Genomic DNA, 25,198 nt, shown 5'->3' with positions numbered 1-25,198 from the left:
TTATTTTTTTTTTACTTTTATCTTTTACACTTTTTAATTGTTTGACTGCTTATATTGATCAGTGTGATGCAAAGCATTACAATAATGTATACGACAAGAGCTCTATTGCTCCAGCCTGCCTGAGAGATGCTGTATCCATTGCCAACTCATGGCCTGCACCACTAGACCACCAGGTATACCAGCCATAACTGTTTAAATACTACAACCCGCAGCATTTAAAGAGTTAAACGTTACAGTCATTACTGACAGGTGTCAGCGAAGATGGCAGCTGATAATTGATGGATATGACGTTATACTCTTTCATCCCACCCATTATGTAAATGTTGTATGTCATTGGTCAAAATGGAGTTAAAGGGGTACTCCGGCCCTAAGACATCTTATCCCCTATCCAAAGGATAGGGGATAAGAATGTCTGATCGCAGGGGTCCCACTGCTGGGGACCCCCGCAATCACTTGTCTCAGCTGCACGGCCGTCATGCCCTCTCCCATAGGCTTGCATTAAGGGGGCGGGGCGTGATGTCCCAAGGGGGCGGAGTCATGACATCACGTTACTCTGGCCCCATGGTCGTGAGGCTTCAGACACAGAGTGATCATTGCTTCGTGCAGCTGAGACAGGTGGGTGCTGCATGAGAGATTGTGGGGGTCCCCAGCGGTGGGACCCCTGCGATCAGACATCTTATACCCTTTGGATAGGGGATAAGATGTCTTAGGGCTGGAGTACCCCTTTAATGGAAATGGATGACAAAAACCTAGGCGCCAGGACAAAATTCTCTGTCACCATGGCGACCTGAGATTTGTTGAGCACTATTTTTACCAATTGTGATAAAAAAAGGCTCAAAAAATTGGCTTTCAAAAAAAGTTTGTGAACACAGCCCTAAAATCCACACATACATCCAAATACAGATTTTTGCCTGAGACTAAATCCACTAAGGTATATAAGGTTTTGCTGAGTGGGAACTTACTACTCAAATACCTTCACACAGAGGTTTATTAGGCTGGAATTTCACTATTTTTTTTTTGGGGGGGGGGGGGGGGGGGGGGGGGGAAACGCCAAGAAAAGCGCCAATTCTGCTGCATGGTGTTTTTCGGTCAAAAAACGCTGCGGCCAGATGTTAGCTGTTAATAGGGATGTCCCGTTACCATTTTTTTAAGACCGAGTACGAGTACCGATACTTTAATTCTAGTACTCGCCGATACCAAGTACGAGTACTTATATTTTAAAGGGAATCTGACAGCAGGGTGACGCGGTTTCTGGCGCTGTTTACCGTATGATATGTGGGTCCTTGTTGTGTACAATGGAGGCGGCTGCTGTAGTAGGAGCCAAGATTTCTCTCTTCTCCATTGGACAGAACAGGGAATTTGGCGGCAAAACCGATGATCACATGATGAGCAGCGGTAGAAACCGGGTCACCTGCACTATCTACCTATAAATTCAACTTAGTGCAGGTGACTCTGCTGTAATATTGCCTTTAATAGTAAGTAGTATCCCCTAGCAGACATGAGCAGCAGCCCCCTTGTAGACATAAGTAGCAGCCCCCCCTGTAGACAGCAGCCCCCCTTTAGACAGTGGGCTCCCATTTAAACAGCAGCAGGGCCCCCCCCCCTTTAGACAGCAGCAGGGGCCCCCCTTTAGACAGCAACAGGGGCCCCCCTTTTAGACAGCAACAGGGGCCCCCCGTTTAGACAGCAGCAGGGGCCCCCTGTTTAGACAGCAGCAGCCCCCCCCCCGTTTAGACAGCAGCAGGGCCCCCCCCCCGTTTAGACAGCAGCAGGGGCCCCCCTTTAGACAGCAGCAGGGGCCCCCCATTAGACAGCAGCAAGGGCCCCCCCTTTAGACGGCAGCAGTGGCCCCCCGTTTAGACAGCAGCAGGGGCCCCCCGTTTAGACAGCAGCAGGGCACCCCCCGTTTGGACAGCAGCAGGGGCCCCCCGTTTAGACAGCAGCAGCGGGCCCCCCCCGTTTTAGACAGCAGCAGGGGCCCCCCGTTTAGACAGCAGCAGGCCCCCCGTTTAGACAGCAGCAGGCCCCCCCCCCCCCGTTTAGACAGCAGCGGGGCCCCCCCCTGTTTAGACAGCAGCAGGGGCCCCCCTTTAGACAGCAGCAGGGGCCCCCCCTTTAGACAGCAGCAGGGGGCCCCCCTTTAGACAGCAGCAGTGGCCCCCCATGTAGACAGCAGCAGGGGCCCCCCGTTTAGACAGCAGCCCCCCCCCCCCCATTTAGAAAGCAGCAGGGCCCCCTGTTTAGACAGCAGCAGGGGCCCCCCCTTTAGACAGCAGCAGGGGCCCCCTTTAGACAGCAGCAGTGGCCACCCGTTTAGACAGCAGCAGGCCCCCCTTTAGATAGCAGCAGGGGCCCCCTTTAGACAGCAGCAGGGGCCCCCCTTTAGACAGCAGAAGTGGCCCCCCCGTTTAAACAGCAGCAGGGGCCCCCCGTTTAGACAGCAGCAGGCCCCCCCCCCATTTAAACAGCAGCAGGGCCCCCCGGTAGACATTAGTAGAAGACCCCCTCCTTGCAGGCAGCTCACCTCCTCTGTCGGGTGCTGCCGCTCCACTGTCCCGTTCTCCTGTCCTCCGGTCCGCATCATGTCGTCCTATGGAGGAGCATGTGACATATACGTCACTCTGCTTCCTCCGTAGCGTTACGCCGGGCGCAGGGGAGGAGGCGGAGCAACGTGTGTGCCACATGCTCCTCCATAGGACGACATAATGCGGCCCGGAGGACGAAAGAACGGGACAGTGGAGTGGCAGCAGGTATCGGGCATGGTATCGGGGACATTAAACGAGTCCCCGATACCATGAAAATAGCTAGTATCGGCCCCGACCAGTATCGGGACATCCCTAGCTATAAATCAATGAGAAATCGCTAAATTCTTTTTCCACTTGGCGTTTTTCAGTTTGTTTTTTTTTTAAATCCTTCTGGCGTTTTTCCACTCTTTTTTTGGCATTTTTCAGCTCCTTTTCAGCATGTTGAGCCTATGGCGGTTATTTTCCCTGAAATTGTGATGTTTTTCTCTCATAGAAGTCTATGGGAGTGAAAAAACGACAAGAAAAACGCCATGTGGGTTTTAACTTTGGCGTTTTTCATGCGGTTTTTATTCTCTTTTGGACTTAGTGATCCAAAAAAGTGATGGAGATACCTTTTTAATAAAATTTTGTTAAAATTTCATTAAGAAAAAATAATAAAAAAGATACAGTAGTGATGGAAAAAATTGTATTTAACCAAATGTATCTTTTTTATAACAACATTTTTATTAATTGTTAACCTCTTCAGGACATAGGGCGTATGGATACGCCCTGCATCCCGAGTCCTTAAGGACGCAGGGCGTATCCATACGCCCGTGGGAATTCCGGCCCCCACCTCTAGCCGGTTGGGGACCGGAGCCGGATGCCTGCTGAAATCGTTCAGCAGGCATCCCGGCATATCGCCCAGGGGGGTCATTATGCCCCTCCATGTCGGCGATCGCCGCAGATCGCTGGACAATTCAGTCCAGCGATCTGCGGCGATTCCGGGTCAATCGGGTCTCCAGTGACCCGATGACCCGGAATTACTGGCTGTTCGGGGCCGTCTCTGACGGCCCCGAACAGCCAGAGCCTGCAGGGGTGAGGTGGCACTGGTGCCACCTCACGATCGCCCTGATTCGTCGGCCGGATTACCGGCTGACCAATCAGGGCGCCTGCTGCGGGTGTCACTCCCGCACCCGCTCCGCCCCTCTTCTGGAGGACGTGAGCGGGTGCGGGACGTGCACCCCGGGTGCTGGGGACCCCGATCCCCGGCGCCCCTGTTGGGATCGGGGCCCCAGGAGCAGCTGCGGCGGCGGGACTGACCTGCAGCGTCTGGATCGTTGGAGGTGAGTGACAGCCTCCTGCTGTTGCTTAGCAACAGATCCCAGCATGCAAAAAGGGCATGCTGGGAGCTGTAGTTATGCAACAGCAGGAGGCAGACCACCACAACTCCCAGCATTCCCTTATGGGCATGCTGGGACTTATGGTTTTGCAACAGCTGGAGGCACATTCTTTCTATGGAAAAGTGTACCTTCAGCTGTTGTATAACTACAACTCCCAGCTTGCACAAACAGCTAAAGTGCATGCTGGGAGTTGTAGTGGTGCATCTGCTGGTTGCATAACTACAACTCCCAGCATGCCCGTTGGCTGTCAGTGACTGCTGAGAGTTGTAGTTTTGCAACAGCTGAAGGCACACTGGTTGTGAAACTCAGAGTTTTTTTTTTACCTAACTCAGTGTTTCACGACCGGTGTGCCTCCAGCTGTTGCAAATTACAACTCTCAGCAGTCGCCGTACACCATGCACCGTACATGCTGGGAGTTGTAGTTTTGCAACAGCTGGAGGCACACTGGTTGTGAAACACTGAGTTAGGTCACAAACTCAGTGATACATAACCAGTGTGCCTACAGTTGTTGCAAAACTGCAACTCTCAGCAGTCACCGACAGCCAACGGGCATGCTGGGAGTTGTAGTTATGCAACAGCTGGATGTCCCCCCCCCCCAATGTGAACGTACAGGGTACACTCACATGGGCGGAGGATTACAGTAAGTATCTGGCTGCAAATTTGAGCTGCCGCAAACTTTCTGCTGCAGCTCAAATTGCCAGCGAGAAACTACTGTGAACCCTAAACTGTACCCTGACTGTACCCTAAAAACACTACACTACACTACACTAACACAAAAAATAAAATAAAAAGTAAAAAACACTACGTATACACATACCCCTACACAGCCCCCCTCCCCTCCCCAATAAAAATGAAAAACGTCTGGTACGCCACTGTTTCCAGAACGGAGCCTCCAGCTGTTGCAAAACAACTCCCAGTATTGTCGGACAGCCATTGACTGTCCAGGCATGCTGGGAGTTTTGCAACAGCTGGAGGCAACCTGTTTGGGAATCACTGGCGTAGAATACCCCTATGTCCACCCCTATGCAAGTCCCTAATTTAGGCCTCAAATGCGCATGGCGCTCTCACTTTGGAGCCCTGTCGTATTTCAAGGCAACAGTTTAGGGTCACATATGGGGTATCGCCGTATTTTTTTTTTTACATATGCAAAAGTCGTGAAACACCTGTGGGGTATAAAGGTTCACTTAACCCCTTGTTACGTTCCCCGAGGGGTCTAGTTTCCAAAATGGTATGCCATGTGGGGGGTTTTTTGCTGTCCTGGCACCATAGGGGCTTCCTAAATGCGGCATGCCTCCAGAGAAAAATTTGCGTTCAAAAAGCCAAATGTGACTCCTTCTCTTCCGAGACCTGTAGTGCGCCAGCAGAGCACTTTTCACCCCCATATGGGGTGTTTTCTGAATCGGGAGAAATTGGGCTTCAAATTTTTAGGGGTATTTTCTGCTATTACCCTTTTTAAAAATAAAAATTTTTTGGGAAAACAAGCATTTTAGGTAAAAATTTTTTTTTATTTTTTACATTTGCAAAAGTCGTGAAACACCTGTGGGGTATTAAGGTTCACTTTATCCCATGTTACATTCCCCGAGGGGTCTAGTTTCCAAAATGGTATGCCATGTGGTTTTTTTTTTGCTGTTCTGGCACCATAAGGGCTTCCTAAAGGTAACATGCCCCCCAAAAACCATTTCAGAAAAACGTATTCTCCAAAATCCCCTTGTCGCTCCTTAGCTTCTGAGCCCTCTACTGCGCCCGCCGAACACTTTACATAGACATATGAGGTATGTGCTTACTCGAGAGAAATAGGGCTACAAATACAAGTAAAAATTTTGTCCTTTTACCCCTTGTAAAAATTCTAAAATTGGGTCTACAAGAACATGTGAGTGTAAAAAATGAAGATTGTGAATTTTCTCCTTCACTTAGCTGCTATTCGTGTGAAACACCTAAAGGGTTAAAACGCTGACTGAATGTCATTTTGAATACTTTGGGGGGTGTAGTTTATATAATGGGGTCATTTATGGGGTATTTCTAATATGAAGACCCTTCAAATCCACTTCAAACCTGAACTGGTCCCTGAAAAATACTGAGTTTGAAAATTTTGTGAAAAATCGGAAAATTGCAGCTGAACTTTGAAGCCCTCTGGTGTCTTCCAAAAGTAAAAACACGTCAATTTTATGATGCAAACATAAAGTAGACATATTGTATATGTGAACCAAAAAAAATGTATTCGTAATATCCATTTTCCTTACAAGCAGAGAGCTTCAAAGTTAGAAAAATGCTAAATTTTCAAATTTTTCATCAAATTTACGGATTTTTCACCAAGAAAGGATGCAAGTATCGACAAAAATTTACCACTATGTTAAAGTAGAATATGTCACGAAAAAACAATCTCGGAATCAGAATGATAACTAAAAGCATTCCAGAGTTATTAATGTTTAAAGTGAGAGTGGTCAGATGTGCAAAAAACGCTCCGGTCCTTAAGGCCAAAATGGGCTCCGTCCTGAAGGGGTTAAACAGGGATCAATTTATGTGGGCGGGCAGGGCACTAAAAATGTTGCTGACAATAATAAAAATGTAGTGTGTGTGTGTTTTTCAAATTTTTTTTATTTATTTTTTAGGTGGCACTACTACTCCCAGCATGGAACACACTGTTCCATGATGGGAGTAGTAGTTCCTGTACTAATTGACAGATCGCCCAGGTCCCTTGCGATCCTCCTGTATAATGTATAGATGCGGCCGGCCGCTCTTCTATGGTCCCCTGCACTGCCGTATATATACACCTATTCATATTTCCCACAGAGAGCTGTGATTGGTCAGATTATTCCAGCCAATCACAGCTCTCCGTGGGAAATATGAATAGGTGTGTACATATATATATATATATATATATATACATATATATATAGTCAGTGCAGGGGACCATAGAAGAGCGGCCGGCCACATCTATACATTATACAGTAGGATCACAGCGGGTGTCAGCAGTGACATTGGCTGTGATCTTCCCTTAACTGCAGGTACTACTACTCCCAACATGGAGCACACTCTGCTCCATGCTGGGAGCTGTAGTCCCTGCATTTATAGAAAGATTGCAACAGGTGTCAGAAGTTACACTTGCTGCGATCTGTCTATTAATGCAGGTACTACAGCTCCCAGCATTGAGCAGAGTGTGCTCCATGTTGGGAGTAGTAGTACCTGCAGTTAAGGAAAGATCACAGCGGGTATCACTCCTGACACCCGCTCTGATCGTCCTCTCTATAGCAGAGATGTAGAGCAGCTCTATACAGTGCTGGCATCTCTGCTCTGTACTCCTGCTAGTGATATGAATAGAACATCACTCATTCATATTTCCCGCTGAGAGCTGTGATTGGCCACCACCATCTGGCCAATCACCACTCTGGGCGGAAAATATGCCCGGAGTATAGTGCAGAGATGTGAGCACTGTATAGAGCCGCTCCGCATCTCTGCTATATTATGGACGATCGCACAGGGTGTCAGGAGTGACACCCGGGGCAATATGTCTATTAGTACAGGTACTACTACTCCCATCATGGCAGAGTCTGTTCCATGCTGGGAGTAGTAGTACTACCTAAAAAAATTTACAAAATAAATAGAAAAAAAAAAGTGAAACACACACTTTATTAAAAATTTATTAAAAGTTCATTATATAAAAAAAAATTTCCTTAAATAAATTTTTTCCCATCCCTACTGCATCCTTCTTTTTTTTTTGGTACCCAACAAATTTTGAAAAAATGCCAAAGAAGCCAAAAATGCAATTTCAACTCAAATGCAAAAACACCAGAAAAAACGTCAGACGCAGGAAATTGCACTGGTGTTTTTTTTCTTTTTTTTTACTGTAAATTTGTATTAAAGTTTTCAAAATTTACAACATTAAGACAATATGGCACATCAAAAGAGTGTCAAGATAAGCCGTCTTGAGATTGAATCATATTGTTAACATCCAATAACGTTTCCAAACAAAAAAAAAGCGCATTAAAGCATCAGAAGAGTAACTATAAAGACCCTGAGGGTCCAAATAGGAGGGGGGGGGGGGGGGAGGGGGACCAGCCCCAACAACACAAGACAGACAAAGACAATGACAGCACGACATAAAGGAAAACGCAAGAAGGGGAGAAACATAGGGGTGAAAAGTGGAGGGAGGCTAGGGGGGTTGCCTATCCACAACTGGTGGTTTTTTTCAGTGAAAAAAAATGATGGAAAAAAACCAAGTGGAATTCCAGCCTTACACAGATTTCTTTTCAGAATCTTATCAAATCCGGGTGAAATCTGCGTCCCATTGATTTTTAAAGGGAATCTGCTGCAACGTTTATATGGAGTAGATTCTTCTGACATGGATTTGCAATTCATGTTGTAGAAAAGAAACAAGTGACTTCGCTTCTTGACTAAGCCACTGTGTCATGTGTATTGGTCTCAATAAACGGGGCTAATCCTCTTCCGTAACCATGGCCTAGGACTGTGGCACGTGGACTGGCACAGCGCTGTATTCTGCTTCGGATTTTATAAGTAAATGAAAAATAGGTAGTACCTTTAAAGCAGTACCTTTAAAATGTAGATCCTTTATTGAGCTTTTCTTTAAAATGCAGAGCACACACCACACACCTTCACCTGGTCAGCAAACCTCTCCTATGGACGCGTATCGAATGCATGCGCGTCAAGAACGCGCATGCGTTCGAAACGCGTCCATAGGAGAGGTTAGCTGACCAGGTGAAGGTGTATGGTGTGTGCTCTGCATTTTAAAGAAAAGCTCAATAAAGGATCTACATTTTGGGTACGTTCCCACGCGGCGTATTTTGCTGCGTATTTGCTGCGTATTTGGTGCTGCGTATTTTCCTACCCATTGACTTCAACAGAGAAAATAAAATACGCAGCAGCAAATACGCAGCAAATACGCTGTGTGGGAATGTACCCTTAAAAGGTACTGCTGGACTACCTATTTTTCATTTACTCAAAAGTACCGAGCTGGGCCGGGCTCGAGTCCTTGCAGACCGTGGAGGAGGTGAGCTGAAAGACTTATTTTTCCATTCGGATTTTATAAGCAGCATTTTTTTTTGTTGTGTGTCCACATATGGATTTACCCTTAGGCTGTGTTCACACTGTGACGATCAAGATGACAGGACCCGCATCGATCCAGAGAACAGGGTTGAATGATCACCTTTTGGTGTATTCAATCTCCATAGTAGTGAATGGGAGTTTCCTATAATGATGTGAGGCCAGTGACCAATTCATCTCCTTCTAGCCCAGTTTTCCCCAACGTGTGGACATTCCCCAACTACAACATCCTGTCTGGAAAATGCTGGGAGTTGTTGTTTCGCAACAACTTGAAAGCCAAAGTATGGGGAACACTACACCACGGTTCTCAAGCTAGTTGGGGATACGGTTGCCACCCGACTGGTAATTACCATGCTGGAGCTGGAATCGGTATAAGCACTATACTGGTATTTTTGTGTTGGGACCAATCCCTGGTTTGCAAAACTACAAATCCCTCCATGCATTATGCCTAACTCAGGAAAAGCTGCAACAAAGGGACAGAGGAGAGGGCGACGCAAGTGTGGGTAGGCAGCAGTGGCACCTCAGTCCCTGCTGTAGACTGTAGCCTGGTAAGTATATGGGTCTGGCAGCCACCTCTGGTGACCCTGCCTCTTGTGCTGTGCTGGAGATAGCTGTGCCGAGCTGTTCTGCAGAACTACCTATGTGGTCTGGCAGGGCCTCTGCTGCCGGGATCATGTGAAGAGAGAACCACAGCAGTCAACATAGATCTCAGCCCCAGCTGTGCACCTCCGGACGCCCCTGTGTACCTCTGCCCTGCTGCAGGAAAATGCTTCAATGCCCCTCTGCACTACTAACATTTCACTGTAACCAGGAGCCAAGTCCTGGGAAAAAAGTGCAGGAACTCACCCAAGATTTCCACTCAAAGTGTATGTTCAGATGAGCGGATTTACAGCACGTATTTTGCTGCGGATCTGCCGCTGGAGGACCTCGGTATGCTGCCTTTACATGTGCCTGCTCAGAGCGGCAATACGTCGCTACGAGCAGACACACTGCGATGTGCGAGTCGCCGGGCGCATGCGCAGTATACTCGCACATCGTGGAAGCTCTCGGGCATAGCTCATAGAGCAGGGGGAGCGGCCGCGATGTGGGCGAGTACACCGCGCATGCGCGACGACTAGCACATCGCTTCAGTGTGCCTGCATGTTGCGGTGTATTGCCGCTCTGAGCAGGCACATGTAAAGGCAGAAGACAGAGGTCCTTCAGTGGCAGATCCACAGCATAAAATCCGCTGTAAATCCACTTATCTGAACGTACCCAAAGGGCTGGTCCTGCTGGACTCCTGCTAATGGGAATGGTGCTCCTCCTGTGGAAAAAGTGCAAGAACTCCATTCCCATGCGTTCCTTCAGGACTTTAACCCTGACTGTAAACCTTTAGGATCAGGCAATGCTCTGCAGACAGCTCAGTATTTCCAAACCAGTGTGCCCGGACACTGATCTATATTCGTGCAGATAATACTTGTGCATAAATCAGAATGTTGATATAGCAGACTGCAAGATCATGACGCAAATCGATCCAAATGGTATAAAAAATGTGTGTTGGTGTCCAATGGTATAAAATAAGTGTTAAAAATGTCTGCACTGAAGAAATTATCCTATTTGAGATCAAAGCAAGGTGGGCATCAGGGTGATGGTCATGAGTAAATGTTTATAGTCATTCAAAGGGATACTCCGGCGATTTTCTAAATATTTTCTCTCTATTTGCCCCGGCTGATGCAAATAAAGCTTGACTTACCTCCCGCCGCTCCCCCAGTATTGTTGTCCCATTCTCTGGCCCCAGGCTTCTTCATGCTTCTGGGGCCCGAGACATAATACTGCTGCTCAGCTAATTGTCAGCCGATGATAGGCTGAGCAGCAGTGTGATGTGATGGCTGAACAGCAAAAGATAAATCAAGGACACATGGGGGGGGGGGTGTATCAAAACCTGTCCAAAGGAAACGTTGCTGAGTTACCCATATCAACCAATCAGATCTCTTCTTTGAGAAATAAAAGTAGCAATCTGGCAACACCTGTATCAATACCTGTCCAGAGGAAAAGTTGCCCATAACAACTAATCAGAAGAAATCAACTGATGCCAGAAAGTTAAATAGAATTGTAATTTACTTCTATTGAAAAATCTTAACCCTTCCTGTACTTATCAGCTGCTGTATAATACAGAGGAAATCTGACCACAGTGCTCTCTGCTGATACCTCTGTCTATGTCAGGAACTGTCCAGAGCAGGAGGAAATCTCCACAGTAAACCTATCCTACTCCTGACAGCAGTGTTGTGGATTCGGATGAAATTTTGGGTACCTGGAGTTGGAGTCGGCAAACAATGCACTGACTCCGACTCCTAGTAAATTTAGATTGGAATAAAAAAAAAAGCAAGTTTAAATGTCCCAATTCACAAAAACTTATAATTAATGACTTCTCCACTGTAAGAATAAAGAGCAATGCATGCAGTGCCTCACATAACCACAAAACGAACATGTTAAGTGACCGTGAAGAAGCTTTTCATGTGCTTTACTATATGGCCCACAACGCACAAATAGGAGCGGCAATACTTATACTTTCCATAGTGTTGTGTTCTGTGTTACAGGGATCCCATGGGTAACCTAGCCTAAGGGATTAAGTAAATATGTTTTTTGCAGGACTAGAGACGCTTGTATAAGTGAAGGGAATGGAGGGTCAATAGTTCAAGACTGAAGCTGTAAACCATTGGAAAAACTGCTGTCATTCAGCTAAGGCTATAAAAACTTGTAAACTCGATTGTTAGCTTAAACTTTAAACATGACTATGGAATTCTACTAGGGAAATCATGTTTTATAATAAATGCCCCTTCCTGGATCCTCCCACTGCCCTATCTTCAGCAGCAGATCAGCACACAAACTGTTCAAGACAGTAGACTGTTGGCTTCCCAGCCAGTAGTCCTGCGGTAATGACATGTAAGTTGCCTTTCTTTCCTTCAAGGAATGTATCAAATACATTTGCATATTAATACAGGGGAGTCGGAGTGGGGGAGTCGGAAGTACAAAAAACTGCAGTCGGAACATTTATCTACCGACTCCACAGCCCTGCCTGACAGTTTCTAAAATGGACAAAGTTGTCAGCAGAGAGCATTGTGAAAGTAAATTCAAAAAGAAAAGAACTTCCTGTGGAGCATACAGCAGCTGATAAGTACTGGAAGGATTGAGATTTTTTTTAAGAGAAGTAATTTACAAATCTGTTTAACTTTCTGGCACCAGTTGAGTTAAAAAAAAAAAAAAAAAACAATTCCAGGGGAGTACCCCTTTAGCAGAACCAAATTGAGTAGTCCTGCTCCTTTGGCACCTCCATTTTTATGGCTCCACCCTTAAATAGTCATATATGGCAGATGTTTTTTCTTTTAGGAAAACGTGGCACCTAGTTGTATTTTTCAGGATTAGAAGGAAAACATTGAATAAAAAGTGTCCAGCGCAACTTCTTTCTAAACGGAGCTTTATTGCATGATTCACCTCAGTGCACAGTGTAGACATTCGTGACATGTTTCCGCCCCACAAATGGGCCTTAGTCATATGACTAAGGCCCATTTGTGGGGCCAAAACGCATCACGAATGTCTACACTGTCTGTGCACTGAGGTGAATCATGCAATAAGGGTGCGTTCACACTAAGGAATTCTCGCAGCTGAATTCCGCGAGCGGAGATTCCGGCTGGCGGCCGCCGCCGGAGTGGCTTCGGCGCTAGGGCTACGGGGCACTGAGCCCTCACCATTGACGGCTATGCAGTGCTCGCGGAATCCGCGCAAAGAATGAGCATGTTCTTTCTCTGCGCGGAACAATTTCAGCGGCGAAATTCCCCAGTGTGAATGGGTCTCGCGGAGACCCATTCACACTAATGTTCAGTTCACACTGCAGAGTTCCGCTTGTGGAATTCTTGCGGGAATTCCATAGTGTGAACGAACCCTAAAGCTCTGCTTGGAAAGTAGGTGCGCTGGACACTTTTCCTTCATTGTCTACAAGTTAATTGGCGGAGTCCGCGCCAGTCTGAGCGCTATAGGACACAGGGGGTGAGCTGAGAATCTGCATACATTCTCTAGAAGCAAAATATAGCTGATTTCTTCCAAAAAACAACACCACCCCTGTCCTCAGGTTGGGTGTGGTTCTAATGCGGAGTACCATTGAAGTGAATGGAGCCAAATTGTAATACCATACACAACTGAGGACAGGTGTGGTGTTGTTTTTGGAAGTAATTGTCTGTTTTTATCCATGTATAACCCCGTAAAGTTCTTGGTGTGTGACATAATACTACAGGTTTAGAGACGTGCTGGGATTTGTAGTCCCACTGTGCTCCTTTATGTATATAAAATAGGAACATAAATCCCAGCAAGCCTTGCCCTCTAGAAAAGGTCATATCAATAACTAACAGCTGACCCTGATCTTTATGCATTTGTCTCGCTTTATGTTTACCTTATAACGTTCCTCCCCACACGTGGGACGCAAGGTTCTTGGCGCTGACTGATGACGTCATCGAGATCTTTATTTCGCGTATAACTATTGGTCCAGTTGTCCGACAATCACGGACTGAACGGCCAATCAGTGAGCTCAGAGGCGGGACAGCTAACAGGAAAACGATGGGAAGGTGTGGTTACTATGGTGATGGGTGGCACCTAGGTCAGCGGTATAGGATTAGGCTGTTGCTGCGCGTAAATAAGAGGAAAAATAGAATTGCGGCCCGAGTGGACAGCTGCTGGGTCAAATGAGGGGTGACCGCCCGGGTTTAAGGGTCTGTCGCATGTTCAGCTCCCATTGAGCAGCACATAATACTCGGGTATTACTGAGGCGGGGGAGCCTGGCTGGGCCTTGTAGTCCTCCTGCAGGGATGTTACTGAGGCGTGTGGAGCCTGGCTGGGCCTTGTAGTCCTGCAGGGATGTTACTGAGGCGGGGGAGCCTGGCTGGGCCTTGTAGTCCTGCAGGGATGTTACTGAGGCGGGGGAGCCTGGCTGGGCCTTGTAGTACTCCTGCAGGGATGTTACTGAGGCGTGTGAAGCCTGGCTGGGCCTTGTAGTCCTCCCTGCAGGGATGTTATTGAGGTGGGGGGAGCCTGCTGGACCTTGTAGTCCTCCTGCAGGGATGTTACTGAGGCGGCGGGAGCCTGGCTGGACCTTGTAGTCCTCCTGCAGGGATGTTACTGAGGCGGCGGGAGCCTGGCTGGACCTTGTAGTCCTCCTGCAGGGATGTTACTGAGGCGGGGGGAACCTGCTGGGCCTTGTAGTCCTCCCTGCAGGGATGTTACTGAGGTGAGGGAGCCTGGCTGGCCCTTATAGTTCTCCTGCAGGGATGTTACTGAGGCGTGTGGAGCCTGGCTGGGCCTTGTAGTCCTCCCTGCAGGGATGTTACTGAGGTGGGGGGAGCCTGGCTAGCCCTTATAGTTCTCCTGCAGGGATGTTACTGAGGCGAGGGAGCCTGGCTGGCCCTAATAGTTCTCCTTCAGGGATGTTACTGAGGCGTGTGGAGCTTGGCTGGGCCTTGTAGTCCTCCCTGCAGGGATGTTACTGAGGTGGGGGGAGCCTGCTGGACCTTATAGTTCTCCTGCAGGGATGTTACTGAGGCTGTGGGAGCCTTGCTGGACCTTGTAGTCCTCCTGCAGGGATGTTACTGAGGCAGGAGGATCCTGGCTGGACCTTGTAGTCCCCCTGCAGGGATGTTACTGAGGCGGCGGGAGCCTGGCTGGACCTTGTAGTCCTCCTGCAGGGATGTTACTGAGGCGTGTGGAGCCTGGCTGGGCCTTGTAGTCCTCCCTGCAGGGATGTTACTGAGGCAAGGGAGCCTGGCTGGACCTTGTAGTCCTCCTGCAGGGATGTTACTGAGGCGTGTGGAGCCTGGCTGGGCCTTGTAGTCCTCCCTGCAGGGATGTTACTGAGGCAAGGGAGCCTGGCTGGCCCTTATAGTTCTCCTGCAGGGATGTTACTGAGGCAAGGGAGCCTGGCTGGCCCTTATAGTTCTCCTGCATGGATGTTACTGAGGCGTGTGGAGCTTGGCTGGGCCTTATAGTTCTCCTGCAGGGATGTTACTGAGGTGGGGGGAGCCTGCTGGACCTTATAGTTCTCCTGCAGGGATGTTACTGAGGTGGGGGGAGCCTGCTGGGCCTTGTAGTCCTCCTGCAGGGATGTTACTGAGGCTGTGGGAGCCTTGCTGGACCTTGTAGTCCTCCTGCAGGGATGTTACTGAGGCAGGAGGATCCTGGCTGGACCTTGTAGTCCCCCTGCAGGGATATTACTGAGGCGGGGGGAACCTCTCTGGACCTTGTAGTCCCTCTGCAGGGATATTACTGAGGCTGGGGGAGCCTGGCTGGACCTTGTAGTCCCCCTGCAGGGATTTTACTGAGGCTGGGGGGAGCCTGGCTGGACCTAGGGCTGCCACCTGGCCAGTATTTTGGTCACCCTGCCGGTGTTTTTATATTAAAAATACCGGCAATTCAATGGCCGGTATTTATCCAACTGATCCTCCAACTCCTGGAATGTTGCACCATATACTATACCAGTGTTTCCCAACCATAGCGCCTCCAGCTGTTGCAAAACTCCAACTTTTATTTTATTTGGGGCAACTGCTGAGCTTCAGGCTGTATCAGGGCATGCTGGGAGTTGTAGTTAGTAACTAACTGCAAGTCCCGAATTTGCTATAAAAAATAAAAAAAAATACTGTTAAAAACTACAGACCGGGGCACACAAAAAATAAGCCCTCACACAGGCTGAATTGAAAGTTTTAGGGGGTCAGAATAAGACAAAATTCCTCCCACATGTGTATCCTGTGATGTCACACACATATAATTATGCAAGTAGCATGGCAAGAAAGGTGGCAACGCTAGCTGGACCTTGTAGTCCTTCTGCAGGGATGTTACCTGAGGGCATGGCTGGGCCTTGTAGTCCTCCTGCGGGGATGTTTTACACATTTTGTAGGGATGCAGCAGAAGAAATGTGTGGAGTGACTGATCACGCTCCTTTTATCTGACTACATTTGTACACTGATCTGAAGAAGGGGGTGGATCCCCCGAAACACGTAATACTTTCCTGCAGTGGTTTTATTTTTATTGAAATGCAATAAACCTTCCAGCTCTTACAGCTACTCCTCTCTGAATTTGATTCTTCATATTCATCTACGGAACTAGCAGCGCCATTCAGAGGTCCTTTTCTGCTCATCCACTTCTTGCCTATCTCCAGGAGACGGTTCTCACCGCACCTGCAACCTCAGGCCCAGCAGTTCACCTTTCTTCATAACCCCACATGTGGGTTGATATGCGAGTCTTATACTTGCTCTAAGGTGAGCAGCTACTACCTAAGGGGTTTACACACCCCACATCCTCGCTGGCATCACAGGTATTATTATAAAGATGAATATTGTGCCGTTTAGCATAAACGAATAGTCGGAGGACTTCATAGATGACAGTAGTCGCGTCCTGACGTCCTCAGGTGATGGTCCTACGGAGTGGCACAGGTAGGCAACTGGCCGAAGGTGGTGGGGTGAGTGTTTGGAGTGCGGCGTCCTCTTGGATGGAATTGAGGAAAATGCGCACCACTGGAGTGGTCCAGAAATGAGGGTATTGCAGCTGTTGAGAATGGATATTAAAGGAAATAATCCATATAAAGTCTATTTGCGGGGGTCAGGTAATCCTTAACAAGCCAAATGCTACCCCTTTAATGCTTTAGCTTTATGCACCCAACCTTGTGAGAACAGTTGGGGGTTCAGGTCTTTTCTGTTCCAGCAGGACAGTGCCCCAGTGCACAAAGCAAGGTCCAGTGGGTATAATGTTCAGGAGCCCCACTGCTGTTGTCCATATACTGTATTACTGGTGGTGGCATCTAAGATAGTGTTCTATAAATATTCTTATGGGGGCACCATGGTTGGCAAAAAGTTAGTGACTTCTATGACAGATAGTGTTATGGTGACATTTGTACCAATGTTTGTACAGTTTTGGGGGTGTTCCCAGCTGGCACACATGTGAGGGCTTCTCTGCCTGGCACACCATTGGCAGCACAGTCATGTGAAGTGGCAAAGGAAGCGGGGCTGGCTTTCCTGACTTCTTTATTCTGCACCCTGGCTTAGTAAAGATCCAAAACATGTATTTATACAGGAAAACACTTTTTTATATATATATATATATATATATATATATATATAAATAAACTGGCTCCAGGAAGTTAAACAGATTTGTAAATTACTTCTATGTAAAAAAAAAAAATCTTAATCCTTTCAGTACTTATGAGCTTTTGAAGTGAAGGTTATTCTTTTCTGGCTAAGTGCTCTCTGATGACATGTGTCTCGGGAACCGGCCAGTTTAGAAGCAAATCCCCATAGCAAACCTCTTCTAAACTGGCCGGTTCCCGAGACACATGTCATCAGAGCACTTAGACAGAAAAGAACAACCTTAACTTCAGAAGCTCATAAGTACTGAAAGGATTAAGATGTTTTAATAGAAGTAATTTACAAATCTGTTTAACTTCCTGGAGCCAGTTGAGATATAGATAGAGATATATAGAGATATATATATATATATTCTCTCTCTATCTATTAGTTTATTTTTATATTTTTTCCTGGATAAACCCTTTTAACCCCTTAACGACCCCACATCGCGTCGGTCCCGGCGCTCATCAACGGCTGGGACCCGCGGCTAATACCACACATCGCGGATCGCGGCGATGTGCGGTATTAACCCTTTAGAAGCAGCGGTCAAAGCTGACCGCTGCTTCTAAAGTGAAAGTGAAACTATCCCGTCTAGTCAGTCGGGCTGTTCGGGACCGCCGCGGTGAAATCGCGGCGTGCCGAACAGCTTACAGGACACCGGGAGGGCCTGCCTCCTTGGTGTCCGATCGACGAATGACTGCTCCGTGCCTGAGATCAAGGCAGGAGCAGTAAAGCGCCGATAACACTGATCTCAGGCGTGTTAATACACTCCAGTGATCAGCATGAGAGATCAGTGTGTGCAGTGTTATAGGTCCCTATGGGAGCTATAACACTGCAAAAAAAAAAAATAAAATAAAGTCTTAAAGGTCATTTAAAGGGGTTGTGCGCTGCCCTGCAGTTCGGAGCTCCGCTCACAGCTTCCGGAAGTTCATTGCTCCGAACGCTGTGTGCGGGCTTCCGTGTTCGCGGCCGTGTGCGCGTACGCCATTGACCGTGCGGCTTAATTAATGATATATTTTTATAGTTCTGACATTTACGCACACGGCGATACCACATGTTTATTCGTGACATCTCGCCCGCCCCCTCGTGACGTCACACCCGCCCCCTCTACCAAAGTCTATGGGAAGGGGGCGTGACAGCGGTCGCGCCCCCTTCCCATAGACTTTGGTAGAGGGGGCGGGTGTGACGTCACGAGGGGGCGGGCGAGATGTCACAAATAAACATATGTGGTATCGCCGTGTGCGTAAATGTCCGAACTATAAAAATATATCATTAAGTAAGTCGCACGGTCAATGGCGTATGCGCAAAAAAATTCCAAAGTCCAAAAAAGCTTCTTTTTGGTCACTTTTTATACCATTAAAAAATTTATAAAAAGTGATCAAAAAGTCCGATCAAAACAAATACCGTACCGATAAAAACTTCAGATCACGGCGCAAAAAGAGTCCTCATACCGCCCTGTACGTGGAAAAATAAAAAAGTTATAGGGGTCAGAAGATGACATTTTTAAACGTATAAATTTTCCTGCATGTAGTTATGATTTTTTTCCAGAAGTACGACAAAATCAAACCTATATAAGTAGGGTATCATTTTAACCGTATGGACCTACAGAATAATAAGGTGTCATTTCTACCGAAATATGCACTGCGTAGAAACGGAAGCCCCCAAAAGTTACAAAATGGCGTTTTTTCTTCGCTTTTGTCACACAATGATTTTTTTTTTCCGTTTCGCTGATTATTTTTGGGTAAAATGACTAATGTCACTGCAAAGTAGAATTGGTGACGCAAAAAATAAGTCATAATATGGATTTTTAGGTGGAAAATTGAAAGGGTTATGAATTTTAAAAGGTAAGGAGGAAAAAACGAAAGTGCAAAAACTGAAAAACCCTGAGTCCTTAAGGGGTTAAGCTCTATTTTTCTGGTCTGAATCTGACCAGGGGAGAGTTGTATGTGCCTCCTGTGGTTTATGAGCCTCTATATGTTCTATTTAAATCCACACTAATTTCTAGGTAGGTGGAGGTCAGCACTGGCATGTGACCCTGTTTTAGATTATTGAGAATAATGGGGTCAGGAGGAGTGCAGATGTTTTGGGGTGGGTGATGTGTCAGAAAAGGAATATACCTTCTTGTTTTCTGGGAATTTATACAGGCTGGCTAAGCAATGGGTGTGGTTGGAGAGTATGATGACTCTTACCCGGGATCCACTTCTCATCTCCTCTGTCTCTCTCTCTCCTCAATGGGGGACATGTATCATTATTTGTGTATGGTAGAAGCAGTTAACCCCTTTTGCTGAATTCTAAATGATGCGCTAAATTTATCAATCAAGCTCAATGAGTTTCATAAATTGTGGGCAAATTTAGTAATCTCCTCATAGCTCCACTCTTTGAAAAAGGAAATCGATGATTTAGAGCATCTTGCTACGTGCAGTCCAAGATGGCTTAGATTTGCGTAAAAAATATGGTCATTGCGCAAGATTTCTGCGCAGTTAATAAATTCGAGCGTCCTAAATATGTCATTCCAAAGTACACCGAAAACCTGCACATCTGGAGGGAATGCTCCACCAGAATGTACGCAAAAAAAAAAAACAGCTTGTGCAAAATTTTGCGCAAGAATGTAAACACAAAACAGTGGTAAAATCTTTGATACATGTCCCCCATGCAAGTCTGTAGGAAATGTTCCAGCATAACTTCCATATGGCTGAAGATATTTTGATGAAACTTAGAACACATGTTAGTTTTAGTGGGAATAAAACATTTGATAAAAATTTGTATTAATGTGCATAAAGAAGCCAAGGAAAGATGGAAAAATCTCCAAAAGGCATCAAATTACAGATTAGACATTCTTATATGTCAGCAAAAGTTAGATTTTATTTCCATTTACACTTTCAAAATAATAGGGAAAAAAAATGGCGTCTGCAAAAGTTTGGGCACCCTGCAGAATTTGTAGCATGCACTGTCCCCTTTGCATAGCTGAGACCTGCCAGTGTCATGGATTGTTCTCAATCATCATCGGGGAAGACCAGGTGATGTCAATCTAAAAGGTTTTAAATGCCCAGACTCATCTGACCTTGCCCCAACAATCAGCACCATGGGTTCTTCTAAGCAGTTGTCTAGAATTCTGAAAATGGTTGACGCTCACAAAGCTGGAGAAGGCTATAAGAAGATAGCAAAACGTTTTCAGATGTCAATATCCTCTGTTCGGAATGTAATTAAGAAATGGCAGTCATCAGGAACAGTGGAAGTTAAAGCAAGATCTGGAAGACCAAGAAAAATATCAGACAGAACAGCTCGCAGGATTGGGAGAAAAGCAACTCAAAACACACGTTTGACTGCACAATCCCTCCAGAAAGATCTGGCAGGCGGAGTTGTGTGTACACTTCCACTAAAAAGAAATACTTGTACAAATATGGTCTTCAAGGAAGATTCATCAGAAGAAAACCTCTTCTACATCCTCACCACAAAAATCAGCGTTTGAACTTTGCAAATGAACATATAGACAAGCCTGATGCATTTTGGAAACAAGTTCTGTGGACCGATGAGGTTAAAATTGAATGAGCAAAGGTACGTTTGGAGAAGAAGGGGAACAGAATTTAATGAAAAGAACCTCTGTCCAACTGTTAAGCATGGGGGTGGATCAGTCATGCTTTGGGGTTGTATTGCAGCCAGTGGCACAGGGAACATCTCACGGGTAGAAGGAAAAATGGATTCGATAAAATTGCAGCAAATTTTGAATGCTAACTAGAAGTCCATGGCAAGTATATGGGACTTCCAGTACCTTACTCCACAAGCTCTGCTCTGCATCTCCTGTTGAATGTGTCAGTCCGGCCACACCCCATCTCACAAAGCCACACACCTTTTTTGTGCATTGGTCTGGCTTACAAGTCATGCCCACTTCCACAAAACCATGCCTTCTTCTATTTTCCCCCTACAATCTCTTCATCACAACTCAGCCCCACCTGAGGATGGGATCTGAGGACCGGAGATGTGGTCGAGATATGAGGACAAGTTCTTCTTCCTATGTTGCTTTTCCTCCCCCCACAAGGATTAGGTAGAAAAAAACAGGCAACACCAGGCGCTAGTTGTTCAGATAAAAGATGTCTACTAGAACCTGTTCATTCACGAATGACCCATCGCTACACAGCTGCTATACCCAAGATCTGGAGAGCAGGTCCAGGCTGCAAGAAAATAAAAATATATAACCATTAAGAAATGTATTATGAGAGGGGGGGGGGGGTGCACATCTAACCATTTGGGTTCTTATACCTTCTATACAACCCTAAGTGGGGCAGTTTTGGATTGCCGGTTTCTAACTGTTGCTCTAGTAGTCTGTGACTGGCTCTGTGTTTAATACTGTTATGGCGTTTTAATAGGACTTCAGAATTTTTCTAATATTTGCTAACAAAAACCTAGGAGATATGTTGTTGCAGCGCGGGTGCCAACAGATATATCAGGCTAGCCCTCTGTTATTTCTTACCAGTTATACAAAATGGGGAGCTGAGCAAGGGGCAGTATTTTCGCATATTAGGCCACATTCACACCTTGATTTGCTGACATTCCATGTATACATCTGCATCCTGTCAAAATGTGCTGACATATAGATTAACTTATAGGCACGGACCCTATTGACTTTGATGGTCAAAACATAATCAGCTTGTGACGTTTATATGTAAGGACTTGCTTTATGTGTGTTTATCTGGTCATTTTTCTTAAAGGGGGTACTCCACTGCTCAGCATTTAGAACAAACTGTTCCAAATGCTGGAGTCGGGAGCTTGTGACGTCATAGCCCCGCCCCCTCATGATGTCACTCCCCACCCCCTCAATGCAATGCATGGGAGGGGGTGTGACGGCTGTCACCCATATTCCCATAGACTTGCATTGAGTGGCGTGACGTCATGAGGGGACGGGGTTATTACGTCACAAGCTCCCGGCTCCAGCATTCGGAACAGTTTGTTTCAAACGCTGAGCAGCGGATTACCCCTTTTTAATTTTTTTTTTTTGGGTTGACATTACAGGTGACTCAGGACCCTTTACACATTTCTGCAACCAGATTCAATATTTTCAACTTTCTTATTTTCAATGATCGTCCACGTTCTAATCACCTAAATTTGATGGCGCAGTATACACACTGGGGGAGATTTATCAAAACCCGTCCAGAAGAAAAGTTGCCCATAGCAACCAATCAGATCACTTCTTTCATTTTGCAGAGGCCTTATTAAAAATGAAAGAAGCGATCTGATTGGTTGCTATGGGCAACTAAGAAACTTTTCCTCTGCACAGGTTTTGATAGATCTCCCCCACTATTTTCAACCTGGTGTGTGTGTGTGTGTGTTTTTTTTTTTTTTTTTTTTTTTTTTTTTTTTTTTCGGGCTGCAACATAAATACAGTGGGCATTTCTGTGATTCTTGGCTGATCCTGCAGATGTGCATCCCCCAACCATTACTTACACTAGAGAATATGAATGGAGGTAAGCAGCTTAACCACATGAAAAAGGCAATTATTCTGAAGGAGGCCGCAGTACAGAAAGTGGAGTCATTACATGTACAAGGCACTTTCATTTTAATTAAATGGTCTTCAGACCTACAGCAATAGCTGGTTAGCCTGTTCCAGTGATGCATTATTTTGTCCTGAAACGGTAAAATTTACCTCTGTATTAGATATATATTATATGAACTGGAAGAAACAGTAATGTTAATGTGCACAGAAGAGCTGTCTACAGAGCCTGTATAGTTGAAAACGTACAGCCTTCATGTGCTGAGATACACACACACGCAATACAGAACGAACAGAGCACTTTATAATATGCGTTTTACAGAAGTGTACATAATTGTATAAAAGGATTTGTCTAAACTATGTGGTCACTATTTGAAACATGAAAAACTCTGCACAATTACTTAGTAATCTTTTTCTCCTGGTCAGTTTAGTTGCTTATAGTCGGAAGGCTTTTTTAAACAGGCCAATCATGGGGTAAATACGTGTTCGTAAGAATGATCATTCACAATAATTCATCTGTGTACAGGGGTCAGCGATCTGCCAACGAAAGAGAAAACCATTGTTTATTGGCTGATTGTATGTTTTGAGTGACCAATAAAATCATTATTGGTCACGCATCTCCCTGTATAAATGGGATGTATAGCTAATAATGATGAATTTAATTGGCTGCACAATTCGTCACATGTGTGAAACTAGAGATGAACAAGCTTCCAGTAATTCGATTTGTGACAAACTTCTCAGCTAGTGCAACAATGGAAAGTCTATAGTGTTCCAGTAACTGAATTATCCTCTACATCAGAGGCCCCAAACATAGTTACATAGCTAGTATGGTTGAAAAAAGACATACGTCCATCAAGTCCAACCAGGGAATTGAAGGGAAGGGTGTAAGGGGATAAGGGAAAGGGATGTAGTTTTATAATTCTGCATAAGCATTAATGTTATTTTGTTCCAGGAATGTATCTAACCCTGTTTTAAAGCTGTTAATTGTTCCTGCTGTGACCAGTTCCTGAGGTAGACCGTTCCATAAATTCACAGTCCTCACGGTAAAGAAGGCGTGTCGCCCCTTTAGACTAAACCTTTTCTTCTCCAGACGGAGAGAGTGCCCCCTCGTCCTTTGGGGGGGGGTTTAACCTGGAACAGTTTTTCTCCATATTTTTTGTATGGGCCATTTATATACTTATATACATTTATCATATCCCCCCCTATATCATAAACCAGTCCTCATGGCCCCAAAACCATCCAGGATTTGAATTGTTCCTTTTTCTACTCCAATGGAGTAACTGAAAAACACTTGGAATGTTGGTGATCCTTGAGGATTGGGTTGGGAACCAATACTCTACATTACGCTGATCACTAGAGGTCTTGGGGATCTGACACCCACCAATCACACATAGTACTTACATAATAGTGAGGCCATAAATGTAAATCAGTGGTAAACCCCTTTTAATTTGTCTAGAATTCCATATAACAAGCCCTTTATGGTAGGCACTCTAATGTGACATTGAGTTTAAGGGGTACTCCGCTGCTCAGCGTTTGGAACAAACTATTCTGAGCTGGCGCCGGGAGCTTGTGATGTCACGCCCCACCCCCTCATGTCACGCCCCACCCCCTCAATGCAAGTCTATGGGAGGGGGCGTGAAAGCCATCACGCCCCCTCCCATAGACTTGCATTGAGGGGTGGGGCATGACATTATGAGGGGACAGGGCTATGATGTCACCAGCTGCCGGCTCCAGCATTCGGAACAGTTTGTTCCAAACACTGAGCAGCGGAGTACACCTTTTAATTGGTGGTTCTCTAATTTCTTAGTTCTGTATGATTATGGCAATACAAATTCTCAAGCATTTGATGACTGGTATAAAAATGTTTGTAGAACAATTTTTTTTTATGGATTTGGGATCATTGTAGATCACTCTTTCCTCCAGTGTCTGAACCAAGATGCGCAAATCAGTCCACACCGCAGGATCATATTATGAGGCCCATCCTCTGTCTAATGCCCCTTGGTTCTAGTCCAAGTTTGTAAATGGGAATTTGTGGTTGGGATTCCAAACTACCTCTTTTCTACTCTTTATTTAGTGTCCTCATGATGTGGGAATCACAAGATGAGCCGACTCTACCATCTCAAGTCTTCAATGAAAGCTTAGGAAACCTTCAGCAAATTGCCACTTTAGGTTTGTCTGATAACAACCATTGCGGAAAGCTTCAAAAGAAGTCATTACATTTTTACTGTATTGCTGAGAATGGCGTTTTGTTAACAAAAAAAGAAATACTCCACAAGGAGCAAAAAATGTATTACATTTTTTGGGGTCACTTATTTATTTTAACCCTTATTAAATGTATCTCAAAACAATTTTATTGTATGTCTTTCCATATAATAAATATTCCACATTCTGTTTTGGAAAAAGGTGATTCATAAAAATAAAATTCTTATTTTTTTTTTGTGCCAGAAAGTAAACCAGGCAGCATATTTACCAAAGAAAAAGACGCCAGCTCTAAATACCAATTATAATGGCAAACTTTCCTTCAATTTTGGGCACCCTACTGCCACTTTAACACTTTAATCCTTCCAAATGTAAAACTACCTGTGTACTGCTGAGTCCTTCCAATATAAGGTGTGA

The 25,198-nt window shown here is 45.7% G+C and overlaps 1 protein-coding gene and 2 long non-coding RNA genes across 4 annotated transcripts in view; 1 reads left to right on the top strand and 2 right to left on the bottom strand.

Annotated features, from left to right (window-relative positions):
• Positions 1–13,517, bottom strand: part of POLR3GL (RNA polymerase III subunit GL) — a 48,552-nt gene extending 35,035 nt beyond the window's left edge. Inside the window, exon 1 of the mRNA XM_056546021.1 lies at positions 13,386–13,517. The gene's annotated coding sequence lies outside the window, so the exon portion shown is untranslated. The remainder of the gene's footprint in view (positions 1–13,385) is intronic.
• LOC130295355 (uncharacterized) lies at positions 13,476–24,982 on the top strand. The gene is made up of 3 exons (XR_008848796.1): positions 13,476–13,557; positions 22,477–22,556; positions 24,657–24,982. It is a non-coding gene; the product is annotated as an uncharacterized LOC130295355 (long non-coding RNA).
• Positions 18,318–25,198, bottom strand: part of LOC130295356 (uncharacterized) — a 45,672-nt gene continuing 38,791 nt past the window's right edge. Inside the window, exon 4 of one of the 2 annotated variants that reach the window (XR_008848797.1) lies at positions 18,318–21,266. This is a non-coding gene — a long non-coding RNA (uncharacterized LOC130295356). Of the gene's footprint in view, positions 21,267–22,566; positions 23,120–25,198 lie in introns of those variants that run through there. The other variant, XR_008848798.1, reaches the window with a different exon arrangement.

The sequence above is a fragment of the Hyla sarda genome, chromosome 11 (assembly GCF_029499605.1).
Source record: "Hyla sarda isolate aHylSar1 chromosome 11, aHylSar1.hap1, whole genome shotgun sequence".
NCBI classification, from domain to species: Eukaryota; Metazoa; Chordata; class Amphibia; order Anura; family Hylidae; genus Hyla; species Hyla sarda.
The sequence above is the reverse complement of the archived record's forward strand: the minus strand, read 5'-3'. Positions and strand labels throughout refer to the sequence as shown.